Consider the following 18684-nt stretch of genomic DNA (forward strand, 5'->3'; position numbering starts at 1 on the left):
TTCTTTCTGCCCCTTTTTCTCTCTCTCTTCTTCTTCTAGGAATCCTGTAATGCAATTATTGGTATACTTGACTGTGTCCCACATGTCTCTGAGGCTCTGCTAATTTTTTCTCATTGTTTTTTTCTTTCCGTTCATCAGACTGGATGATCTCAATTGACCTATCTTTAAGTTTGCTGATTTTTTCTTTTTCCTGCACAGATCTGATATTAATCCCCTGTAGTGGATTTTTCTTTTTAGTTATTATACATTTCAACCCCAGAATTTCTATTTGGTTCCTTTTTTTTTTTTTAAAGATTTTATTTTTTTCCTTCTTCTCCCCAAATCCCCCTGGTGCATAGTTGTATATTCTTCGTTGTGGGTCCTTCTAGTTGTGGTATGTGGGATGCTGCCTCAGCATGGTTTGATGAACAATGCCATGTCCACACCCAGAATTCGAACAACGAAACACTGGGCCGCCTGCAGCGGAGCGCACGAACTTAACCACTTGGCCACGGGGCCAGCCCCTATTTGGTTCCTTTTTATAATTTCTTTTTCTTTATTGATATTCTCTATTTGATAGGACATTGTTCTCATACTTTCCTTTAGTTCTTTGAATATATTTAAGATAACTGATTTCAAGTCTTTGTATAAAACATCCAGTGTCTGGGTTTCCTCAGGGACAGTTTCTATTGATTGCTTTTTTTCTTGTGTATGTGCCATCATTGCTTGTTTCTTTACATGTCTCATGATTTTTTTGTTGAGAACTAGACAGCTTAAATATATAACATGGCAACTGTGGAAATGAGATTCCTCCCCTCCCCAGGGTTTGTTGTTCTTTCTTTTTGTTATAATTATTGTTGCTTTCTTAGTGACTTTTCTGAACTAATTCTGTAGTTTATGTTCTCTGTTGTGTGTGGCCACTGAAGTCTCTGATTCTTTAGCTTAGTGGTCAGCTAATGACTGGACAGAGATTTTCTTAACCACTTGGAACCAATATGCTTCCCAGCCTTTGCCAAGAGACTCTGTTTTGTGTTGGGGCATGCCTTCAACAAACTGCTAGACAGTTTACAGTTCTGCCTTAGCATTCACTTCCTGCATGTGCAGAGCCTTAAGTCAGCCAGCTGTGACAGCTTAGGGCCTTCTCAGGTCTTTCCTGAGTATGTGTACAGCACTGGGAATGTGCATAACCCTACACATGGGGATAGCCTTCTAGAGTCTTAGAAATATATAGGAGCTTCCAAAGCCCCTATGAACGTCTCATTTGCCACCTCTTAGTCTTAAGCTTTTTGGCTGGTTTACTGTTTACCCCAACAATTATCTACCTCTTCAGCCAGCCATGAAGTTAAACAATTGACTGTAATTGTTTTGACAAATGCCATTAGGGAAAAGTCTGTACTGGGGGAGCTCTGAGTCAGGTCACATATAGACAGCAGGTGAGGTTTCCCAGGGGCCTACTGGCTGGATCAAATAATTCTCTGAGAATGCAGCTTTGGAGGAGCTCCAACCCTGTTCTGCTTCCTCGGGTGACTGCCAAGCTGCTGGTTTTCACTGTGAGTGTGGGCTGTTGATTTTCAAGGCTACTGTGAAGCTGGAGAGTGAAATATGGGAAAGGTTGAAACGCCACAAAGCTTGCTCTTCTGACTGAGATTCAGCTGGTTTTCTTGAATAAATACTCCCTGGATTGCTGCAAGCCTTTGGTTAATTTCCTGATTTCTGGAAAAAGTTGATTCTATCCATTTTTGCCAGTTTTCTCATTATTTTTATGGAGGAGAGAATTTTGGAAGATCTTTGCCTTGCCATTTTCACTGCCATGACTTGCTTGCATGCCTTTCAACCAGCTACTTTCTTTTCCCGAGCACCCTGCCCTTCCTAAATGCCCGCATGCATCCTTTTCACCTTTTGAGACTCAGTCGAAATGTTCCTTCTCTAGGAGGTTTTCCTTAACCTGTCGGGCAATGTTGATTTCATTTGCTTTAGCACCATCAATGGTCTTGCTTATAATTATTACCATTGTACTTATTATCACTCTGTATTGCAATCAAGTGTCTATGTCTTTCTCATCATTAAAATGGGCCCTTTTTGCTTCTCTTCCATGAGTTTGCAACTCTTCAGTGTGGTGCCATGTTTAACATAAAGAAAAATGTTATCAATGTTCTACAGCTTAACTTAAATGTGCACAGCTATCCTGAGAGACTTTACTTAAGGCTTTAAAGTAGAAAATGCAAAATCCACTTATCAAGAGATTAAAACCAAGTTATTAATAGGCCTACAAATGGCAGACAGATTTGTCAGTTATGTGTTCTTTCATCAACCTTACATAGCAGCCTTTCTGGGAGTAGTTGGCTCTTAGCCAATTGAGGATTGTAAACTATATGAAGCATAATTACTATGTTCCCAGACTGTGAATAAAAGCTATTATAATTCTCTTGTTAGCCAGCCCTAGTAGTCTAGTGGTTAAAATTTGGCACTCTCAGCACTGCGGCCCGGGTTTGTTTCCCGGTCAGAGAACCATACCACCTGTCGGTCGGTTGTCATACTGTGGTTGCTGTGATGCTGAAAGCTGTGCCAGCAGCATTTCAAATACCAGCAGGGTCACCCATGGTGGACAGATTTCATCGGAGCTTCCAGATTAAGATAGACTAGGAAGAAGGAAATGGCTACCCACTCCCCTAAAAATGTGCCATGAAAACTCTATGAATAGCAGCGGAGCATTGTCTGATACAGCGCTGGAAGGTGAGAGGATGGCGCAAAAAGACCGGGCAGGGTTCCACTCTGCTGTACACAGAGTTGCTAGGAGTAAGAATCGACTCAACAGCACTAACAGCAATTCCCTTGTAATTACAGCAATGTCTTCTTACATCTTTAACTGGGTCATCTCGATTAACATGAAATATTAAGATATTTTGGCTTAGGAAGCCTCTAAAGGTAGTTAATCAAAAGAAGTTGTGTTGAGTTGTACTGGGCACCCAAGCTAATGTACTGCAGACGTGGTTGGCCTGTATGCCATTTCTTTCATTTCCTTTTTGATAGGACCTTTGTGTGATTAATTTTCTTCCCAGTGTCATTCAATATTGTCTTTTATTTTAGATCATTTTAGCCACATTTAATGATTGAGGTATAGTTAGACTAAGCTGGGAGGCCTAGGTTTTATGTAATATTGAAGACGAAACCGGAATCTAAGCAGTCCTTGGTGCCAAAAGTCCAGGAGCACTTGGATCACTCCAGTACTAATGACTGGCTACTCCATGTTGTAATATGGCAAGAATTTAGCTAGAAACAAGATGATTATTTGAGATAAAGCCACATGAGCTGGGAATGAAGGCTTAGTGTTAACTTCTTGGTTGATAGCGTTCTGGCAGTTTATGGCTGATAGGGGTTGTCATGGTGATGAGAGAGAATGAATCGGGAAGTGGCTGTGATAGGCATGACTGTGGAAGAAGGGGACTTAAGCTGCATGTCCTTTGTTAATAGTGCTTTGTTCTATACTTCCTCTGAATAGGGTTGAAATATCATGTTGCCTTTCCTGATGCTATTGTGCAAAATGAGGACAGTAAAAGTATCCTACAGTTCTGCAAATCACACTTGTCGCTATCTTTACTCCATTTTCCCATGACCCCAAGGAGGCTTAGATACTGAGGCAGAGACTGGGTAGCAAAAAAATTTCGGTGTTTATCTGATGAGTTTAGAAATTAAAGCCAAATGTAAAAGACATTTCAATTGGTACCTGTCATTTGGCACTGTGTTCCACTAAGGTTTGTTTTGTTTTGTTAGGAAATGTTTAATAATAAAGACTCATTGATGTTTAGGTATAAAACTTCATTCACTTATTTTCTATTCTTTCTTGTTATTGTTGTTTTGTCTGGACGGCTTGACCTTGACCACTTTTATTGAAGGGGCGCCTGCCCAAAAGGCTGAATTTTATTTTCTAAATGTTGGTAGTAGATGATAAACTGCCATAGACCAATGGTAAAAAGCCATGTTTTCCTTGGCATTTTGTTTTCTTAATCATGTTTCAAGAACAAATATTGTGGTTTCCGCACAATTGTAGTAAAACAGAGCAGTGGGGTCTCAGTGTTCGTTTTGGTGAGATGCCTCCAGCGTGCACTTTGAGAGGTTTTACCATTCTCAGAGGAAGGACAGGGTATTATCTCTAATGCAGCTTTTGTGGGCTTTCTTGGTTTCCTGAAGTCCTGAGGAAAAGCTCAGAAGAAAGCTTTTACTTTAGCAGATTCCTAATTTGCATGGCTAAATCAAGGACTTTGTGTCATCAAGACTGATCCTCAGGGGCTGGCTCCATGGCTGAGTGGTTAAGTTCACGCACTCCACTGCGGCGGCCCAGGATTCGGATCCTGGGTGTGGACATGGCACCATTCATCAGGCCACGTTGATGTGGCGTCCCACATCCCACAACTAGAAGGACCTGCAACTAAGATGTATAACTGTACAGGGGGGTTTTGGGGAGATAAAGCAGAAAAAAAAAAAAAGACTCATCCTCAGGAGACTCATTTGAAAAGTACCTGCTAGACCTCCTGAGCAAAAATCGTAGAGGGGGAGGTGGAGTGGTGGAATAGTCAGCTTCCTATGGCCCTAGGGTTGGAACTCCTGAGTAAAGACGAAAGACAAAGCTGCCCCAGCTTCTGGTGGAGGTGGGAGGAGTAGCAGAAACATGTCCAGGAAAAGCAAGAAACTCACCCTTCAGAAGATGCCAGCTGAAAGGTTGTTCCCCTTCCTGGGGCAACTGGTTGACTGATGGTAGCGAGTGCAACAAAGAGTGGAGCCTCTAAGATGTCTCTCTGTCTAGCTCTGGGAAATCCAAGTGAGTTCTTCAACAGAGGTGTCTTAGTCTGCTAGGGCTGCCATGACAAACCCCACAGGCTGAGTGGCTTGGACAATGAAATGTAGTTTCTCACATTCTGAAGGCTAGAAGTCCAAGACCAAGGTGTCAGCAGGGTTGGTTTCTTCTGAGGCCTCTCTCTCAGGCTTGCAGATGGCCACTTTCTTGCTATGTTCTCACATGGTCTTTCCTCTGTGCCTACACCTTCTTGGTGTCTCTTCCTCTTCTTGTAAGGAGTAGGATTGGATTAGGGCCCCACTCAAATGGCCTTATTTTAACTTCATTACCTCTTAAAAGGCCCTGAAAACAAATATAGTCACTTTCTAAGGTATTGGGTGTTAGGAACTCAACATATGAATTTAGCGGGGACATAATTCAGTTCATAACAGGAGGGGCTAGTAAACCATCCCCCCTCCACCAGTGGAGGACAGAGGTGGGGGAAGCCCACAAAAGGACCTGTAATTTACTCAACAACTATGACCCATCTAAGTATCATCAAAAGAGCTGAAGTGCAGTCCAAAGAACTGAAACTTCTGGAAAGGTTGGGACATTTGACCCATTTTTCTTTCTTCCAGAGTGCAGTGGAAGGTGACAGCAGCAGTGGGCATGATGTAAGAGAGAATGCAAATGTTCCCGGGGAAACCAAGGGTTATCAACATATCAAATCAGTCAGAGATCTGTTGAACATGCAAGAGAGTAATGAGAGGTGTAAGACATAGTCCCTGATATCAGAGAGCACAAAATCTCATTTAAGCACAGATAGGAACATGTGGAAAGCTGCTAACGCAGAGAAATGATTCAAGCAGTTACCGAGCTTTTCTTGAGATCTCTATGTGCCCAGCACTGGGAAAGGCACTTGGAAATCATTGGTGAGTCAAACAAACCTTGTCCCTGACCTCTTGTGGCTTCTGCTCCAGAGAGGAAGACAGACCTTGGTCCTACAGCCACACAGATGATTTCAAACTGTGATAAGTGCTCTGAAAGCAAAGGACAGTGGGACAGGATCCAGTGGGATGAAGAGAACTGATTCTGATCCATCTCAAAGGAACTCTGAGGAACTGACAAGTAAGCTGAGCCTCAAGGATAAGGAAGGATTACTCAGGCAAAGAATCAGAGGAATGTTGTTTCCGCAAAGGCCATGGTGCGTGCTAAAGCCATAAGCAAAACGTGGCTTTAAAAAAAAAGATAATGTGAAAGTTTTTTCTGATTTTATAAATGATGCATGTTTATAGAAAATGCTTTTTTCACAGGAAAGTATAACAAAATTATCTGAAATCTCACTTCCTTGCAATAACTATCACGAGATTATATACAACTTTAAGCCTCTTTTTTTTCTTTTAGTTTCTTCCCATCCTCTCTCTGTCTCCTCTTTCTTTGTCCTCCACTTCTGAGCCATTTGTACACCATTTCTTAGCTAATAACAACCATGTGTGTGTATTTTTCCGTGCTTTCTCCATGTTATTATATGTAAAAATATATAGTATATATGTTATATATTGTGTATATATAGTATTTGTATCCGTCTCTATATACTGTGTACTATCTAGTATATGAATAGTACATTTACACACTCACATATTGAGGTTTAGTACATCATTGTTTTACAAAATGGCATTATAGTATGTACCCTTCTTGGCATCTTTAACAATTTGCTGTGGTCATCCCTCCAGGTTAACTGCCAAATATCTAACTCAATGTCTCGCACCCTAACACACCCCTCATTTTTAATTGGTTTTGGGTGGGGCCCACCCATCTGGGTTTTACAGAACCTCCCCAGATAATTCTATGTGTCATCAGGATTGAGAATCACTAATCCAAATCATTCTTTTAAGCAATTGTACACTGTTGTAGGATGTGGATGACCACATTTTATTCAACCCTTCCACCACTGATAGGCAGTCCCTTTGTCTCCATTATAAATAATGCTGTCAGAAACATCCTTGTACATATATTTTCTAGCTCATTTGTAAAAATGAAAATAATAATAGTACTTATCTCATTGGGTTGTCACATACATAAAGTGGCTTAATATTTGTAAACTATTTAAAACAGTATGTGACATATAAAATATGTTTAATATATGTTAGCTATTATTATTTATGGTGTCATCACTATTGCTTGTATCTGATATCCTTATATATGATTATTTATTTCTTTGGGTTGGTACCCAAGGGTGGGATTACTGGGATATATTTTTAAAATTTTGATAGATGTTGCCAGATTACTTTCCAAAAGGCTAATAATGATTCACACTTCCCCTGGCAATGTTTCAGAAGTACCATTTCCCCCAAACCCTTGCCAGCAACAGAATTTCCTACTCTTTTTAACATTTTCCAGTCAGATAGGTGACAAGTGATGTTACTTCTCTGTGACTTTAGTTTGTCTTTCCTGTGCCACAAGGGAAGGTGAACTGGCATCTTTCCTGTATTATTGGTCATTTTGATCTGGGGTGTGTGTGTCAGAGAGACAGAAAGAGAGAGACAGAGAGAGGTTCCTTTGCCTATATTTTCTATTGGGATATTTGTCTTTTTCTTGTTATTTGTAAGAGCGCTTTATTGACACATATAGTGACCTTTTCTCTTCATTTACCTGGTAAATATTTTATCACAAACCATTGTTTACTTTTCAGTTTTTTATGGTGTCTTTTATTCACATAATCAGTTTTAATGTTTGTGTTGTCAAATATATCTATCTTTTCTTATTTAGCTTCTGGTTTTATTGATTGAAAATTTCTTCCCAATCCCTAGATTATACATATATTCTCTTACGATTTACTTCAAGATTTAAAAAATTGAATTTATTTTACATTAAAAATATGGTGTGAGATATGGTGAAGAAAGCTTAATTTTTGTCAGGATGAAGAGCCAGTTTTTAGAGTAACATTTATCAAATAAACCATCCTTTCTAGCTTGGTGCTTTTAGAAAAATTTTTTTAAAAAAAGGTTATTGGGGCTAAAACTTGATAGGAATGGGGGAGAAGAGTAGTGGGAGATGAGAGTTGAAAAGTAAGCAGGAATCAGGTCACACAGGTCATGGAGGCACAGGAAAAGACTTTGGAACTTATCCTAACAACGCAATTCCGTTTAAGAGTTTTAAGCAGGAGAGTGACATGATCCAATGGTCATTTTAAGATCACTCACCCCAGGAGCCTACAAGGAAAAATAAAAATACCTTAGCCTTGAATTCAACACCTCGTGTAACCTCTCCAAACTAGTCTGGTGTCCTTCAGGTGGACTGCTCTGACCACAGGCTCTGGCTGTGTCTCCGGGCCTGTGCCCAGCCCGTAGGACGCCCCTCCCTGCTCGCTCTCTCAGCACTCACCTCCTGGGTGTGCCCTCAGCCTTCCCTCCCAGGCTTCCTGGCATCAATGCCTCTCTGGGCCGGCCCAGCGGGGTCAGTGCAGGGCTGACGAGACCCCTCTTTATACCTTGGCCTTGACTCTCTAACTTTATCTAAGGGAGGAATATGGAATCAATAGATCTTTTCATTTTTGATCCAGCACAGGACTTGTACCATGCAGGAGGGCAATGAGTTTGGTTGTATAGTCTGAAGATTCTTTTAAAATTTCCCAATGTAGTTTCAAATATTTCTGTTAAACATTTGCCCTTGAAATTGTGTAGCTACCTTGAAAAGATAGACGTGTACCATGAAATGATTTATGAATGTTCTCTGACTGCCTCTGACCTACATATATTTTTGTTTCTTTTTCTGTTTATATATTTCCTGCCTCAGCATGATACATCTTAACAAAGAAACCCAACACAGAAACATACTTTACAGTTGTGCTAATAATATTTTCCTGCTTTCGAACATTTGTGTTGTAAGATTGGATCTGTTTCTAATTAGGCAGAATAATGTTGGCAAAACTGGAAAGCAAATACAAAAGAAGCATCAATAAATGAGTTCATTTTATTTTATTTTAGATAGCATTTGTAGCCTTTACACCTTTTTCTGGTTAAAAATAGCATATACTTATTGTAGAAAATGTATAAAAACAAATTCACAAAAAGAACATAACCCCACAATCATTCCACCATCCAAAAATAACAACTGTTAGCTTCATGGTGTAGTTTTTTTCTCCCCCCTCCTCCTTTCTGCTGCATACTCTTAAAAATTTCCAGGATATCTGTTTATTAAAATGTATCATCATGAAGGCCATTCTCCAAGGCTTTAGTGGAACATTTGCATATCTAGAATGACCCTCTTGATCTTTCACTTATATTTAATTATTTAAATCTGACTTGTTAGCTGTTTGATTTTAAAGTTTAAAATTATTATTAGCATTTTAATAATTAGCAATATTTGAGATCTAATAATGAGAATTCAAAACAGACCCTGTTGGTTTTCTGGTCTCTAGTTGCACGTGTATGGAGCTTAGAAGTTGCCACTCCATCCAACAAGTAAAACGCTGAACAAACTGGAAAATCAACAACTCTCATTAGATTCATAAGAGAGGAGATGACACAGGGCAGACCACTACCCCACAGATTGAAGATACAGACAGGCGAATACAGGAAGTCACAACCCACCAGAGCAGAGAAGTGGAAATAGACCCATCATGGGAACCAGCACCAGGGTAGGAAAACCAGAACTATAATGGATGAATTGCTGGAGGCTCGGTGCAGACAACTCTGAAGAGTTAAAAACTCCAGGGACCCAGTCACAGGGGTCCTCTACACTTTTGTGAGATTTACCTCCAGGTTCTCTACCAGATCCTCACAGTAAATATCAGGAAAAAAAAACAAAGTCCTTGTGCTTCCTGCAGAGGCGGGGAAAGGAACCATTTTTAAATACAACAGAGCAATCTGTTCTTTTTAACAAGGCCTGTCCTCAGCAGAAACTAGTTAACCAAAACCTAACCTGCTGGGGTATTGCCAGAGCCTAACTAATCTGGGAGAAGGGAAATGTCCAACTCCAGCCAGCTCTAGTCTTCCATGGAGGAGAAGGAGAATAGCCATTGCCAGCTCACTCTAGCCAACCTTTCCCACCTCAGGTGGGAGGAAAAAACAGAGCAACCATAGTGAAGTTCACAGTCCAGAGGCATAGGCTCACTCAAGACTGAACCCTAGTCATAGGACTATAGGATGTTTCCCTTCCCCCATGCCTCATGACCACATTACTAAAGGCTTATTCATAGCAGTTCCTTTTACCCAGTACATTATGTCTGACTATCAAGAAAAAATTGCAAGGCATGTGAAAAGGCAAAAAACACAATTTGAATTAGACATGGCAGTCATGTTGGAATTATCAGCTATGGATTTTAAAACAACTACGATTAACATGCTAAGGGCTCTCGTGGGTAAAGTAGCAGCATACAAGAACAGATGGGCAATGTAAGCAGAGAGATGGAAATCCTAAGAACCAAAAAGAAATAGTAGAAATAAAAACCACTGGAACATAAATGAAGAATGCCTTTGATGGGCTTATTAGCAGACTGGACACGGCCGAGGAAAGAATCTCTGAGCTAGAGGCTATCTCACCAGAAACCTTCAAAACTGAGAAGCAAAGAGAACAAAATTGTAAGAAACAGAACAAAATATCTAAGGACTGTGGGACAACTACAAAAGGTGTAACATATATGTAATGAGCATACCAGAAGGAGAAGAAACAGAGAAAGAAACAAAAGAAATATTTGAAACAATAATCACAGAATTTTCCCAAATAAATTGTAGTACCACACCATAGATCCAGGAAGCTCAGAGAACACCAACCAGAATAAGTGCCAAAAAAACTAAACCTAGGCATATCATATTCAAATTACAGACTATCAAAGATTAAAAAAATCCTGAAAGAAGGAAAAACACACCTACCTGTAGAGGAACAAAGATAAGAATTATATCCAGCTTCTCAGAAATGATGCAAGCAAGAAAAGGGTGGAGTGAAATATTTAAAGTGTTGAGAGAATAAAAACCACCAACATAGTATTCTGTACCCTGTGAAATTATCTTTCAAAAGTGAAGGAGAAAGAAAGACTATCTCAGACAAACAAAAATTGAGAGAATACGTTGCCAGTAGGTTTGCCTTGCAAGAAATGTTAAAATAAGTGCTTTAGAGAGGAAAATAATGTGGGTTAGAAACTCAGATCTACATAAAGGAAACAAGAGCACTGAAGAAGAAATAGTGAAGATAAAATAAAAACTTTTCTTTTTCTTATTCTTAATTCATCTAACAGAAAAGTTTGTTCAGAATAATAATAGCAATAATGTATTCAACTATGTATGCTAATGTGTATTAGACATATATACTTATGTATGCTTATATATATGTGAAATGAATGATAGCATGATACAAGTGGTGGGAGGGGAGAGGAGGAAGGAATTAGGCTTATTTTGTTATTATAAGGTACTCACACCCCCCGTGAAGTGGTATCACTCTATTTGAAAGTAGACTTGGATTAGTTGTAAATGTACATTACAAACACTAGGGCAACCACTAAAAAAATTTAAAAATAAGTTTAACTGATATGCTAAGAAAGGAGGGAAAATGGAATCATGTGAAAATACTCAATTAAAACCACAAAAGGCAGAAAAAGAATAGAAGATAAAAATAAAAACAAAGAGCAATGGCAACAAAGAGAAAACCATAACAAATATGGTAGATATGAATCCAACTATATCAATAATCACTTTGAATGTCAATGGTCTAAATTCACCAATTAAAAGACAGAGATTGTCAGAGTGGATCAAGAAACAAGACCCAACTATATATTGTCTCTAAGAAACATACTTTAAATATAAAGATTGAAAGTAAATGGACAGAGGGGCCAGCCCTGTGGCATAGTGGTTAAGTTCATCTTCTCTGCATCGGCGGCCCGGGGTTTGCAGGTTCAGATCCCAGGCATAGACCTAGCACCGCTTGTCAAGCCACGCTGTGGCAGCATCCCACGTAAAATAGAGGAAGACTGGCAAAAGATGTTAGCTCAGCGACAATCTTCCTCAAGCAAAAAGAGGAAGATTGGCAACAGATGTTAGCTCAGGGCAAATCTTCCTCACACACACACACACACACACACACACACACACACACACACAAAAGTAAATGGATGGAGAAAAATATACCATGCCAACACCAATCAAAAGAAAACAGGAGTAACTATATTCATTTCAGACAGAGCAGACTTCAAAGCAAGGAAAGTTATCAGGGATGAAGAAGGATATAACATAAGGATAAAGGAATCAATTCTTCAAGAAGACATAACAATCCTTAACATGTATGTACCTAACAACAGAGAGTCAAACTATGTGAGGCAAAAACTAATAGAATTGCAAGGAGAAATGGATGAATCCACTATCATAGCTGTAAACATCAATTCCTCTCTATCAGAAATGGACAGATCCAGTGAGCAGAAAATCAGTAAGGACCATAGTTGAACTCAACAACACCATCAATACTGTATATAATTGATATCTATAGATTACTTCATCCAAAAACAGTAGAATACACATTCTTCTTAAGCTCACGCAGAACATTCACCAAGATAGACCACATTCTGGGCCATAAAACACACTTTAACAAATTTAAAATAATATAAATCATATAATATCTGCTGTCAGACCACAGTGGAATTAAACTCAAAGTTAGTAACAGAAAGATACCTGGAAAAATCCCAAAATACATAGAGATTAAACAACACACTTCTAAATAATACATAGGTCAAAGAAGAAATCTCAAGAGAAATTTAAAAATATTTTGAACTAAATGAAAAGTAAAACAAAACATCAAAATTCATGAAATTTGTGAAAGCAGTGTTTAGAAGGAAATTTATAGCATTGAATGCATACATTAGAAAAGAAAAAAGATCTAAAATCCATCATCTAAGTTTCCACCTTAAGAAACTAGAAAAAGAAGATCAAATTAAATCCAAAGTAAGCAGAAGAAAAGAAATAATAAGAATTAGAGCAGAAATCAATGAAATTGAAGACAGGGAATCAACAGAGAAAATTAACAAAACCAAAACTGGTTCTTTGAAAAGATCAATAAAATTGATAAGCCCCCAGCCAAGCTAACTAAAAAAAAAGAGAGAGGACACAAATTACTAGTATCGGAAATGAAAGACAGGATATCGCTACAGGTCCTATGGATATTAAAATAATAATAAAGGAACACTGTGAACAATCTATGCCCACAAATTTGATCACCTAGATGAAATGGACACATTCTTAAAAGACACAATTTGCCAAAACTCACACAAGAAGAAATAGACAATCTGAATAGGACTATATCTATTTAAAAAGTTGAATCAATAATTAATAACCTTCCAAAACAGAAAGCACTAGGCCCAGATGGGTTCACTGGGAACTTTTCTTTTCTTTTTTTTTTTTTTTTGAGGAAGATTAGCCCTGAGCTAACATCTGCTGCCAATCCTCCTCTTTTTGCTGAGGAAGACTGGCCCTGAGCTAACATCCATGCCTATCTTCCTCTACTTTATATGTGAGACGTCTGCTACAGCATGGCTTGCCAACTGGTGCCATGTCCGCACCCAGGATCCAAACTGGTGAACCCTGGGCCACCGAAGCAGAATGTGTGAACTTAACTGCTGTGCCATCAGGCTGGCCCCTCAGTGGTAAATTTTCAATTGAACATTTAAGGAAGAAGTTGTACCAACTCTACAATCTCTTTCAGAGAATAGAAGCAGGGGGAATACTTCCTAACTCATTCTATGAGGCCAGCACTACCCAAATACCCAAACCAGACAAAGACATTACAAGAAAAGAAAACTAAAGGGCAATATCTCTTATGAATATAGATGCAAAAACCCTCAACAAAATATTAGCGAATCAAATCTCACAATGCTTAGAAAGAATTATACACCAAGACCAAGTATCCTAGGAATGCGAGGCTGATTCAACATTCAAAACACAGTTACTGTAATTTATCACATCAAGATGCTAAAAAAGAACAACCACGTAATTATATCAATAGAAGCAGAAAAAGCATTTGACAAAATTCAACACCCATTCATGATAAAAACTCTCAGTAAACTAGGAATAGAGGGGATCTTCCTCAACTTGATAAAGAATATCTACAAAAAACCTACAGCTAACGTCATCTTTAATGGTGAGAAACTTGAAGCTTTCCCACTAAGATCAGGGAAAGGCAAGGATGTCTCCAGTCACCACTTCCACCCCTCCTTTTCAACATTATACTGGAAGTTCTTGCTAATGCAATAAGGCAAGAAAAAGAAATAAAATATATACAGATTGGGAAGGAAAAATAAAACGCTTTGTTCTCAGATGACATGATCCTCTATGTAAAAAATCTGAAAGAATCAACAAAAAACCTCCTGCATCTAATAAGCAATTATAGCAAGTTTGCAGGATAAAAAGTTAATATATAAAAGCCAATGATTTTCCTATATATCAGCAATGAGCAAGTGGAATTTGAAATTAAAAACACAATGCCATTTACATTAGCACCCCTAAAAATGAAATACTTAGGTACAAGATCTATATGAGGAAAACTACAAAATCCTGGTGAACAAAACCAAAGAACTAAATAAATGGAGAGATATTCTATGTTCATGGATAGGAAGACTCAATATTGTCAGGATGTCAGTTCTTCCCGACTTGATTAAATACAAACCCATCAAAATCCCAGCAAGTCATTTGTGGATATTGAAAAACTGATTCTAAAGTTCCTAGAATAGCTAAGACAATATTGAAGGAGAAGAACAAAGTTGAAAGACTGACACTACCTGATTTCAAGACTTACTATAGAGCTACAGTAATCAAGATAGTGTGCTATTGACAAAAGAATACATAAATAGACCAATGGAACAGAATGGAGAGCTCAGAAATAGACCCCCGTAAGTACATTTAATTGATGTTTGACAAAAGAGTAAAGGCAATACAATGGAATAAAGATAGTATCTTCAACAAATGGTGCTGGAACAACTGGACATCCACATGCAAAAAGATGAATCAGACATAGTTCTTATGTTCTTCGCAAAAACTAACTCAGAATGGATCACAGACCTGAATATAAAGTGCAAAACTGTAAAACTCCTAGAAGATAGCATAAGAGAAAATTTGGATGACCTTGGGTAGAGTGATGACGTTTTAGATACAATAACAAAGACACAATCTATGAAAGAACTAATGGATAAACTGGACTTCGTTAAAACTAAAACCTTCTGCTCTGCAAAAGACAATGTCAAGCAAATGAGAACACAAGCCACAGACTGGGAGAAAATATTTGCAAAAGACACATCTGCTAAAGGACTGTTAGCCAAAATATACAAAGAACTCCTAAAAATCAACAATAAGAAAACAAAAAAACTGATTAGAAAATGGGCAAAGACCTGAACAGATACCTCACCACTGCCGTACAGATGGCAAATAAGCATATGAGAAGATGCTGTACCTCACACATCCTCAGGGAAATACAAATTAAAACAACAATAAGATACCACTACACACCTATGAGAATGGCCAAAATCCAAAACACTGACAACATCAAATGCTGGAGAGGATATGGAGCAGCAAGAACTCTCAATCATTGCTGGTGAGAATACAAAATGCTATGGCCCCTTTGGAAGACAGTTTGGTGTTTTCTTATAAAACTCAACATACCCTTACCATACGATCCAGCAATTGCCCTCCTTGGTATTTACCCAAAGGAGTTGTAAACCTTATATCCACGCAAAAACCTGTAACCAGATGTTTGTAGCAGCTTTATTCATAATTGCCAAAACTTGGAAGCAACCAAGTTGTCCTTCAGTAGGTGATGGATAAACAAACTGTGTTACATCCAGACAATGGAATATTATTCAGTGCTAAAAAGAAATGAGCTATCAAGCCATGAAAAGACATGGAGGAACCTTAAATGCATGTTACTAAGGGAAAGAAGCCAATCTGAAAAGCCTACATACTGTATGATTCCAATATATGACATTTTGAAAAGGCAAAACTATGGAGACAGTAAAAAAGATCAGTGGTTGCCAGGGGTTGGTGGGATTGTGGGCGTGAAGGAGGGATGAAGAGCCAGAACACAGAGAAGTTTTAGGGTGGTGAAAATATTTTGGGGCCTGGCCTAGTGACCCAGCAGTTAAGTTTGTATGTTCCACTTCAGCAGCCCGGGGTTCACCAGTTCAGATCCTGGGTGTGGACCTATGCACCGCTTGTCAAGCCATGCTGTGGCAGGTGTCCCACGTATAAAGTAGAGGAAGATGGGCATGGATGTTAGTTCAGGGCCAGTCTTCCTCAGCAAAAAAAAAAAAAAAAAAAAAAAAAAAAGAGGCTTGGTGGCTGATGTTAGCTCAGAGCTAATCTTCCTCAAAAAAATTTGTTTGATATAATGATATTATAATGATGGATACATTTGTCCAAACTCATAGAACATGCAACGCCAAGAGTGAGCCGTAATGTAAACTAGGGACTTGATGATAATGATGTTACAATGTAGGTTCATCAACTGCAACAAATGCACCACTCTTGTGGCAGATGTTGATAATGGGGGAGATTATGTGTGTAGGGGAAGGGGGTAAATGGGAAATCTTTGTACCTTCCTCTCAATTTTTCTGTGAACTTAAACTGCTCTTAAAAAAGTCTTTTAAAAAAGACACTATTTGATTACATAATACTTATATTTTCCAATAAAGTAACGCAGAATATATTATCTCTGAGAAACCTGGTAACTTGATTATATTTTCATTATAATCAATATCTTGGGTTTCTTTATTTTAAAAATTATCCATGGTAACACTTTACTTTTGGTGAAAAGTTCTATGAAATTTAATGCATATATAGATTCATGAAAACCTCACCAAAATCAGGACACGGAACAGTTCTGCCATCTCAAAAACCTACATCATGCTATCCCTTTGTAGTCACCCTCACCTCACTCAAAACCCCTGGCAACCACTCATCTGTTCTCCACCATTATAGCTTGGTCATTTTTGGGAATGCCAAATAAATGGAACTGCGTAGTGTGTAGCCTTTTGAAGCTGGGTTCTGTCACTCAGCATAATGTCTTCAAGATTCATTCAAGTTGTGTGTATCAATAGTTTGTTCCTTTTCGTCGTTGCGTAGTATTCTATGGTATGGATGTACCACAGTTTGTTTACCCATTCACCTGTTGAAGAACTTTGGAGTGGTGTCCAGATTTTGACTATCACAAATAAAACTGCTGTGAACATTCACATACAGATTTTTGTGTAAATCAAGTTTTCATTTCTTCAGGCTATATACCTATGAGTGGGATTGCTAGGGGTCAAATATATATTTAACTTTATAAGAAATTACCAAACCATTTTCCAGAGTGGCTTTACCATTTTACATTCCCGTCAGAAACGTATGAGAGTTCTAGCTGTTCCGTATACTTGTCAGCACTTGGTATTGTCAGTACTTTTTTATTTTAACCATTCAAATAAGTATGTAAGTAGTGGTATCTTATTGTGTTTTTAATTTGTATTTTCTTAATGGCTAATGATATTAACTATCTTTTCATGTGCTTGTCATCCTTATGTCCTATTTGGTGAAGTGTCTGTTGAAGTCCCTTACTCATTTTTTAATTGTGTCATTTATTTTCTTATTATTGAGTTTGAGAGTTCTTTATATATTCTGGATACAAGTCCTTTGTTGTGTATGTAGTTTTCAAATGTGTTCTCCTAGTCCATATCTTGTGCCTTCATTATCATGGCAGTATCTCTGGGAGAAAAAAGTTTTTAAATTTGATGAAGTTCAATTTATCAATTTTTTTCTTTTATGGATCATTCGTTTGCTGTCCTTTCTAAGAACTCTTTGCCTAACACCAGGTCACAAGGGTTCCTCCTATGTTTCTTCTAAATTCTCTATAATTTTGTTTCTCATTTAGACCTATGATCCATTTTGAGTTAATCTTTATATAAGGTGTGAGCTTCATATCGAGGTTTACTTCCTTTCCTATGGATGACCAATTGTTCCAATACCAATTAGTTGGAAAAAACATCTTTCCTCCACTGACCTGTGTTTACACTTTGTCAAAGATCAAATGGCTGTATTTGCGTGAGTCTATTTCTGGACTTTCTATTTTGTTCCATGGATCTCTGTGTCTGTATCTTCTCTAGGGGTCTGTTTAAAAAAAAAAACAAAAACAGATAAATTTGTCATGTGTCATGAGGAGTAGAAGTTGGGGGAAAAGCAGTCCCCGGTGTGACCAAGACCTAGCAACAATCAGTTCCTCCCATTACCTACTTCCTGCCACCTCCTAACTCAGATATCACAGAAACTGAGGTGAACAACTCAGTAAGGCTGCCAGTTAACTTCATGGTATAACAAATGAATAAAAACTTCTTTCTTAAATGCTTTCGTAACTCTCTGTTTTCCTGGCGGTGTCAACTGAAAAATACGCCAGACTCACATGACTCAGAGCAGAGGGAAGGGAGTTACACTCTGACTTAAGGAAAAGTTACAGATGAAAATACAGCTGTGTTTCCCAGCTAGGGAGATTTGAAAACGGAAACACCTTTTACCATTTAATTTGAAACGAAGTGTTATCCAAGCATAGTGGGAGTTTATTACATCGGCAACTGATCTCTGTTAAAAATAAGTTTTGGGGTTGCATTTCAGCATGAGCCATTTGAATGAAGAAGATCCAGCATGACATTCCAATGCACGGAAATATAAATGGGTGGACACACAGAGAGATGGAAACAGATCTAGATAGCCTCCTTTCCTTTCTCCCAGCCCAAACTGGGATCATTTAATATAAACTATTTTGGAACCAAAACAGGTCATCTTTGCTGCATAGGAAGCTGGAGTTGACAGCACTGATTATTTCTCATTGTTTCTTTTGACAACAGGCTATACAAGTAGTAGAGTCATTGGTAATAAGCAAACATGTTTGCTCCCTTCAGGCTGATGTTGGAGGACTACTCCTCCTTCTGGATGTAT

The 18684-nt window shown here is 38.4% G+C and overlaps 1 protein-coding gene across 1 annotated transcript in view; it reads left to right on the forward strand.

The window, feature by feature from the left end:
* The window catches only part of SLC22A15 (solute carrier family 22 member 15), a 111113-nt gene that overhangs the window by 90099 nt on the left and 2330 nt on the right, over window positions 1-18684 (forward strand). The window lies entirely within an intron of this gene.

The sequence above is a fragment of the Equus asinus genome, chromosome 16 (assembly GCF_041296235.1).
Source record: "Equus asinus isolate D_3611 breed Donkey chromosome 16, EquAss-T2T_v2, whole genome shotgun sequence".
In the NCBI taxonomy this organism is placed as follows: Eukaryota; Metazoa; Chordata; class Mammalia; order Perissodactyla; family Equidae; genus Equus; species Equus asinus.